Here is a 9,175-nt window from a genome sequence, read left to right as displayed (position 1 = left end):
GGATGAGTGGAAAGGTGATATGCCCGACGGTTGTGATGCTGTCTGTTGGCTGACATCTTCCTCAGCTTAGAGGTGTTACAGCTAACAAGTAGCAGGTCTGTCTGCTGTCAGCCTGTAGGCCACCCTAGGTCTCTGGCCCCAGCCTCAGCCCCCACTGCCTGACGCTCCACACTGTGACAGGACAGACCCCTCCCCCCCGACTCCTGGGGCACACACAGCCCCAGATCCACAATGCACCAGGAGCCGTCATGGCGGATGAGGAGTGACGCTTCTGAGGGAAGGAAAAATCCCTCTTTTCCTTAGGTGTAATGAAAGGTCAGGAGGTAGTATCACCGGGAGAATTACTCACCCTGCTGTGTCCCTCCTCGCCAAAGCAACAACAGAACAACACATTTGTGGAAGGAGGGGGGATAGGAGAAGAGAAATAGAGATGGGGGTAGGAACAGGTGCAGAGGTTGAAGGAATGGCTAGTTATGTGTGCTGAGGGAGTAATGAGTGTGTGTGGAGGTGGGGCTAGGGACTGTCAGGGAGTGAGGGGGGGTTGAAGTAATGGGCTGAGGGGAAGGAGGGGGAGGGGGGCTCGTTAAAGACATCTTGCCCTTGCAGCACCTCATCACATTCAGAGTTTTTTATCCATGCTTCCTGAACTTCCACTGGCTTTTCCGCTCCAGTTGGCTCACGGCGGACAATGTGATCGGAGTGTCCCTGCCTGCGCTGTGTGTTGTGGAATGGAATGAAGAGTGTTCCGGTCTTTAGTCAAGATGTCAATGCTGCATGAGCCTCCTCAAGGTCAACACCCTAATGAGAATCCTCCAAGGACCACGGTAATTATCGAGTAACAATGCAATGCAAGGCCAGAGAGAAAAAAATATAATTATTCTTGGGCACGTAGTAGATAAAGGGTTTCATTGCCTCCTTTCCGGAGAGAGAAATGGCCTGAAAGAGATTCTATTTACCCAAATACTTCTCCAGCCGGCTCCTTCCTATGTGGTCATTGCAAATTGCAATGTCAGATCCCCATTGCCAGTCAATCTCAGGAGTGGGGTCGTTTCGATGGTTAATGGAATGGTGATATACCTTCACACAAAGGTAACATAATGCTATTTGGCAATTCAGCCTAGCTAGATAGCTTTCCAACAAGCCTGCTAATTTGATTCCACAGATCTCATGAGAGCTGCTATAACCTGTTATTGATGACATGCCACCAGCTTTACGAACAAACTGTATTATTTGAGTAGTGATGTCTGTGTGTGAATGGCACAGAGGGGGAGCTGAGGGCAGCAGAGGATGGAGATTGATCAGTGCTGAGACAGTGGCCGTGCCTCTCGTCGAGAGTTTCAGATTTTTAAGGTCACCCCGGCAGAGCCAAAAGGGCACATCAATTTTAGAGCCCTCGTGATGAACAGAACAACATGTCTTCTCTTCAATCACTCAGCCCCCCTCCACCCCCCATGGAGCAGAGAGAACAGCTTTCATCAACCCATCTGCAAGGAGTTCCTTCTTGATTTGTGTAACGCCTCAGCATGTGCATGATCAGAATAAAAATAAAGACGAAAGGAGACACAACTTATGTAAACAGACAAAACTGAAAGGAGGATTGTTTAATTTTGTCATGGCAATGCCTGCGCAGTACGCGCTGCCTGCCTGCGTTAGTAATACAAAAAAAATGCTATTGAGCTGCATCACCATTCTTTGTTCACACGCTCAGATGTTTCATTATGTTGCTTCTCATCTATAAAAAGGAGGATGTTTTGTTGATTTTACATACAGTAAGAAGATTAATCACGCATAGTGCATGGATCCAAATAAATCACACGCTAACAGGGCTCACACGCTAACAGTATTGTTCAGTCCTGATATGAGAATGAACACTGACATGTAGGATACAGTCTGAGTGTTGCTGCGAGAGGATGAATTGTCTTTAAGTCGGCATTGGCTTTCTTCTGACCCATCCTCCTTTCAAAGGGGGCTGTGTAGGAAACAGCTAAGCACCCTGACTAGTCATGCCGTGTTGGAAACCAGGACAAGGACAAAAACAATGAGCTGTTCAGCCCGAGACAGCTTCAGGGAACAGCAGTGAGTGGGAGGAGAGTGAAAAGATAACATCACAAAAAAACACAGAGACAAGAAAAGGAGAACAAGGGAGGAGGAGGAGAGAATGGGCAAGCAGGGATCAGGGTGACCCCGTGCCAGCCGCTTGCGAACATGTTCTGCTGAAGCCGGAGAAAGGCCTAAACTAAACTACACCAAGTAGTAATCTCACCACCACAGACACAAATCCTGGGAATCAGCCTTGACGCCAACCGACCCCTCCATGGAACAGGGCTACGCTGCTCTCCCAGTCACCCAATCCCACAGCACAGAGGAATGGGATGACTCTGACTCTGAGGAGCCACGCGGTCAAACTGCTCATAAAAGCAGCACCAGCTCCATTCTGACCTGACAGCAGTCAGTGGGATTAAATTGACAGGGTTTATTGTGATGTCCACCTGCCCTCTCATAAAGGCCCCATTAGGAAATTGTAAATAGAGGTAGGAGGGAACACTTAGACAACCACGATCAAAGACCCACTGTCTGTCACACCTGTGATGATGGGCTGGTTTAAAGAGTCAGTAGAAGATTCAAGGGAAATTTCACCACTGCTCTATTTCACTATATATGTCCATTGATATGTTTTTAAAATATTAGATGTGCCATAAAAATGTTGAATTTCCTCACTACACAAAAATACGAGCATTTCTGCATCTCACCGGTAGAAACGGGCCAGCTACATTTCCTGGTTGTAAGCCAACCACAATATCCAGAATTCCTAGCGATTTCAGGACGTGGGGGACCGCCCCGTGGAGGAGTAGGGTATCCAATTGATGGGTGAAAAATCAAAATGTCTGATTTTGTAGCCAGCACTTTCAGCCAGAGGTTTTCTAAGCGGAACTGAGGTCTCAACTGATGGGGTTGCCATGTCGTCAAAAATTGAAAAGTGATGCTATTCCAGTGAATTTCCCACTCACTTCAAAGAGGAGTGCATCTGATCAGCCAACATCAGTGCAGCAGAAAAGAAGGCAAGCTGAGGTAACGTAGGTAACGTTATCTAGCTAACTAGTTAACTACCATCGAACTACATTTGTTTATCTAAACCAAAATCTAGCTAGGTAGCTTTTATAATGCGCTGGCTAGACATTCCAAAGCATAATGATGTAACTAGCCAGCTGCTATCTGGCGATGTTATTTGAAACTTTGCAAGCTAACATTAGCTTCGTTAGGTTACGTTAGCTGGCTAGCTAGCTAACTACCGCAGAGGCTAACGTGACTAGCATTATGGGTTTTATTTAGAGTCCGATCTCATCAACATCTGCAGCGGCATCGACATCAAGCTCAGTGGGGTTGGGATATGCAAACAAGACAAAAATAAGCCCCCCCTACTATTATTATTATTGACATTACGGGGGCGGGGGGGCTGTGGACCCGTTGGATTAAAGCTTTCAGTCTGGAATAAGCTCAAATTCAACATCATCTGACTTTGAAACAAGCCAGGACAGCCAAAGGTATTTATGAAAGCACAATACCCTCTTGAGAAAACAAAATCACCAATACGCTAAACTGTCTACAAGACAAGTGTCCCTCAAACCTTTCACACCCTTGCAGTCAGTTATTTGGCATGAGGGAGAGGGGCTGTTAGTATACTCTTATAGACTATTTACTCTATTGTTGGCAGTGCTTGTCTACTCAACAGCACAACTGTAGGTGCTCATATACAACTATACATGACTAGATGGTCTACAAGTCAAGCCCCCCTCAACCTTTTCACATCTTTGCTAACAGCCCATCTCAATGCCCCATTATTGACTGTGTGTAACAAAACACATACCAGTCTACTGTACCCTTTTATGTTTACAGATGAACATGGTTTATTGTATGATTACACACCCCCATGATAAGTATTCATGTCTTTCCAGGGGACTTGGAGTACATACAAAGCTTCTGCAAGAGTTTGAAGCAGTGGGTGGTGAAGAACATTGCCACCGCGCCAAAGCCTGCTAAACCAAATGTCATTACCCAACACAAGAAGAGGTTCACCAGCTGAAGAACATTCAGGACCCTGACTGGAACATTCAGGCAACACAACGTACATATTCAGTGAGACTGATGTTGTAGTATAATATAGAATGCCCAGTATGCTCACAACTGCATTGTGGTATAGATATTTCTAGCTCTTGTACATATGTATATAATGGTGTTATATAATATTTTTGAATGTATTAGATTCAGTGAGTAAACAATTCCAGGTGCATCAGAAACCAAATAAAGTGTTGACTTCAACTTCTGGATCAATTCATTGTGATATTCATGACATGTATTTGGTTAAACTAGCTTCAATCTTCCTGATAAAACAAATCATGCAAGGGGTTGGTGTATCATTTAAACTTTAATTTGTTGCCAAGTAAACATGTTTTAATAAAACAGTAGATTAGTCTGTCGATAAAGAAAATAAGTACCCGTGGCTTGTATTCAAGACGTTTATTTGCTCTGGAGACCTAGGTGCGTTTACACAGCAGTATGCAAGAACAGTTATGGCAATATATGACATACACTATATACAGTAGAAGAAAAATATACTACTAACGCTTATAATAAATACTACAGTTCTACCAAGGGAATACTTGCATATGGTGTGTTTGGGGGGTGCAGTGAGGTGTTCGGAGTCACTTTGATACAAGGGGAGATTGTTGTTATGGGACCTTTCACATCTCTTGAGAGTCATCAACTTCTTTGTATCCAAGCGATATTGTCTGCAAGAGAAAGATGAAAACGCTATAAGACATTCATGGGCAATCGTTGTGTACTGTCTTTATTCCTACTGTAGCAGCATGGTGTAGAAATATGAGATATCCCACAGACACACATTAGCTAGCTAGATAGATACAACACACAGGTATAGTTACTCCACGACTAATATGAGTCATAATGAATGAAAGGCACTGAGGCTAGCTCCGTTAGTTTGCTGACTAGCTATAACGTTAGATGACAGTACATTTTAGGTATAGCAAAGACAGTTAGCAAAACATGAATCCATTCATTTTTAGATCAGGCAGCAGGCTCAATCAACAAATGGCGTCATTGGTTGAGCTCTCTGGGCACAAAAATTCAGAAATACAGCTGTAGTGCATAATTATGTCTGAAACACCCTCTCATCACTCATAATTATGTAAGGAGACTGGAAAAACACCCCAAATAGTGTCTAGTGGTGAAGTTTCCCTTTACCATGTGATGTTTCCACCAGGGTTGGGGTCAATTCCACTTCAATGAGGAACATTGGAATTTCAGTTTACTTCCTGAATTGAAAGGGAATTGACCCCAACCCTGGTTTACACTGTTCGCTTTAAAGTTCATTCCAAATTCGACCTCATATCAGCCCTTGTATTGTATTCGCTCAGTTGATTACATTGTATTGGCACTGTCTGTCTAGATACATAAAAACAGGCTTAACTGTGAGATCATGTGTGTTGTTGTTCCACAGGATCCATTGATAGACCCATCCCATCTTGAGGTTTTCTCTCACCTCATGTTTAAATCCATCTCATTGAGATGTAATGGGAAAGCCATCTACAATCCTTCCTCCTCCCTTGGCCCTTTGTAAACACTTCTGACCTCTCCCTCTGGTCCTTTGTTAGTACAGCAGTGCTTCAGGATATACAGTCATTTGCATTTTACAATTGTTAAACAAATACCCAGCCATTGCTCCCTCTTGTACCACCCAACGTGACCCTGCACCCACCATTGGTCTTCTAGGTCACCTAAAGGTAAAACCAGGCACACTGTAAAACTTACTACAAGAAGGAAGGAATACACTCAAAACCACAAGTGATACTTTAAAGATGGAATTTGTATTAGGGGAAACAGCGCCACTGTTCGCCCCCAGTCCCTTTGTTTTTGTGCAGCATGGTAAAAGCTCTGATGAAAGTCTTGACGACCAAAAGCTTAGCTTATTATTTTAAATAGAAAATTGTGCATTGATCCTGAGTGTGTGAAGACTTCTTTTCATTTCAGTGTTACTCTTTATCACCTGCACCTCAGCAACTGTCGGGTGTGCGACAGATTCTCTCAAGAGTAACGTCACAAAAAAAAGTTGCAGTACACATTCTGCTGTTCTATCGTGCGTGCAATGATGTCTGCATTCACCTGAAGATAAGACTTTCTGTACAAGACATGCTAACATATGATGGGGGTACCTGGGTTGCCGGTTTGCCTGGGAGGGGGTCCCTAGACAAGAAAATGTTGAAGAGGCCTCTGTGCTAAAGTACTGTATTTTCAGTGATCAATGACTGAACACAGATCACTCCTTCATAGTATCATGCAGAGGTGTGGACTCGAGTCACATGACTTGGACTCAAGTCAGACTCGAGTCACAAATATGATGACTTGCAACTCGACTTTGACTTGAACACCAATGACTCGTGACTTGACTTGGACTTGAGCCTTATGACTCGATCTGACTTGATACCCTCCCCAAGCCCAAATATTAAAAACGATGCTATTAAAAAAAGTGTGCAGCGCATCAACTCTTCATTTAACGGATTACAGTTTGAATCGGACAGCAGCCAATCAAATTGTGCCAGCTGAGAAAAAGTTGTGCGTGGCAGTGCAGAGGTACGTCGGTGGGTGAATTCAGATGGAGCCCTTGGAAAGATGATACCCAAAATTATTATTTTCGGATATAAAGATGACGCTGTATCAACAAAAAACGGATTGTAACTTGCAGAACATGCGGGAAGAAAATTATAGACTGAGGCGCAACAATTTCCAACTTTGTTCGACATTTGAAGCTGCACAAAGAACGGTAAGTCGTGGCTAATATAGCCGACAGCTATATATTTTATTACTTTACTGGTGTAATATGTAGGCTAACGTAAAGTTAAATCAATGAGCCTCCACACAGTCAGTCAGTGCGGGAATGTGATCATTGCACCCAAGATTGAGCTACAACTGGCTAGGCTGCCTGATGTTACTGCTGTTCCTAAAACCATTGACATACGTTAGCCTACTGTAACCACACAGAGAGAGAGAGAGTGTGTGTGTGTGTGTGTGTGTGTGTGTGTGTGTGTGTGTGTGTGTGTGTGTGTGTGTGTGTGTGTGTGTGTGTGTGTGTGTGTATATATATATAAGGTTGGGCAAGCCTACATCGCCCGATTGCGCCCCATAGCGATCCTCGAATGTCGATCACTATTGGGGGGGTGTGTCTTTCTTATGGCTACCCATGTATTTCCATGGAAATATAACGTTTATTTAGGAAATAATAAATATATAGATATTTTTAAAAGCATTCATGATTTGCGTAAATGTAATATACTATTACTCTTGTTAAAAATATGAAATGGTATTATATTTGGTGAAGAGCACATTATGACTTGTTTAGGACTCGAAACTCAAACTGTAGGACTTGAGACTTGACTTGATACTTGACGGTCTTGACTTGAGACTTGACTCGGACTTGCCTTTCTTGACTTGAGACTTGACTCGGACTTGACTTGGGACTTGAGTGCTAAGACTTGAGACTTACTTGTGACTTGTAAAACAATGACTTTGTCCCACCTCTGGTATCATGGATGTACCAGGCACCATTGAACTGAATGCGATGAGTTATTTTATGTGGAGACATTTTGTTTAATTTGTCAAATGGCTCACTGAACCTTTTTGCAGACGGAGGGACAGAGCCGTAAAAAAAACATTGCATTATTGAACAAAGAGGCCGTACATGCGGACCCGGTGCAGGATAGATTGTCTCATGTACATTAGTTGATGATGTCAGCAGTGGAGTGGGAGAGGAGAGGAGATGGGCAGTTGTATGGCACCACGGCCTCTGACATTACAGGATTTTGGTGCTATAGTACACTATAGAGAGAGGCCTGTCGTATTGGGTGTGTGGTGTGTTCGACTGGAGATCAATAACAGGCACCGGACGTCGGGACAGGTAGACTCTGGTGTGCTGCAGTGCGCTCTGGGAGTTTCCTCTGGGGAGGAGTAGGTCACAGGGGTGAAGAGCATGGCGGAGCACTGGGCTGCTTGTGTTGTTTAAGATGGGAGGACAGGCGAGGAGAGCGTGGTGTGTTTGTGTTGCAGCTGCTGATGCGTGAAATGGAACTCAGGTAGCCAAGCGGCCCTGAGGCCTTCCCAGTATCTTCCGCCCACTGATTACTTTACTCTATAGATTTTTTTCTCCACTCCTCCAGTGATCTGGGACGAGAGAGAGAGAGAGAACCATGCAGGTCAAATTGATTGACCTGCATGGTCCTGAGGTTCAGAGATTGACAGCAGAACCTTAACATACAATATGCTCCTCTTAGTGTGATAGCTAGCCTTTATGACCAACATCCTGCTTCTACCAGTAGCTCTGTTTCACAAATCCCTTCAAATTATGTTTTCCTAGACAAACTAATTGTGATGCACGTAAAATAGGAAATTACCCATAGGTACACTTTTGAATAGCACATTAAGAATAATTTAAGCACATCTAATACGTTCAATTAGTACTAATATCTTCTTCTCATTTCACGTAATGGTTGTATGCATGGTGTGTGTTTAGTATTATTTCCCATGCTCTTATCAAGGTCTAGTGACCTGACTTAGCTAGACAAATACACCACTGGTCAAAAGTTTTAGAACACCTACTCATTCCAGGGTTTTTCTTTATTTGTGCTATTTTCTACATTGTAGAATAATAAGGAAGATATCAAAACTATGAAATAACACATATGGAATCATAACCAAAAAAGTGTTAAGCAAATCAAAATATATTTTATATGTCAGATTCTTCAAATAGCCACCCTTTGCCTTGATGACAGCTTTGCACACTCTTGGCATTCTCTCAAACAGCTTCATGAGGTAGTAACCTGGAATGCATTTCAATTAACAGGTGTGCCGTCGTAAAAGTTCATTTGTGGAATTTATTTTCTTCTTAATGTGTTTGAGCCAATCAGTTGTGTTGTGACAAGATAGGGGGTATACAGAAGATAGCCCTATTTGGTACAAGACCAAGTCCATATTATGTCAAGAACAGCTCAAATAAGCAAAGAGAAACGACAGTCTATCATTACTTTAAAAGACATGAATGTCAGTCAATATGGAACATTTCAAGAAGTTTATTCAAGTGCAGTCGCAAAAACCATCAAGCGCTATGATG

At 43.2% G+C, this 9,175-nt stretch overlaps 1 long non-coding RNA gene across 1 annotated transcript; it reads left to right on the top strand.

The window, feature by feature from the left end:
* Positions 1 to 2,365: 2,365 nt before the first annotated feature.
* Positions 2,366 to 4,317, top strand: LOC139532850 (uncharacterized). The gene is made up of 2 exons (XR_011666661.1): positions 2,366 to 3,542; positions 3,954 to 4,317. It is a non-coding gene; the product is annotated as an uncharacterized lncRNA (long non-coding RNA).
* Positions 4,318 to 9,175: the final 4,858 nt, after the last annotated feature.

This window comes from Salvelinus alpinus, chromosome 1 (assembly GCF_045679555.1).
Source record: "Salvelinus alpinus chromosome 1, SLU_Salpinus.1, whole genome shotgun sequence".
In the NCBI taxonomy this organism is placed as follows: domain Eukaryota; kingdom Metazoa; phylum Chordata; class Actinopteri; order Salmoniformes; family Salmonidae; genus Salvelinus; species Salvelinus alpinus.
Note: the sequence above shows the minus strand (reverse complement) of the source record. Positions and strands in the feature narration are given on the sequence as shown.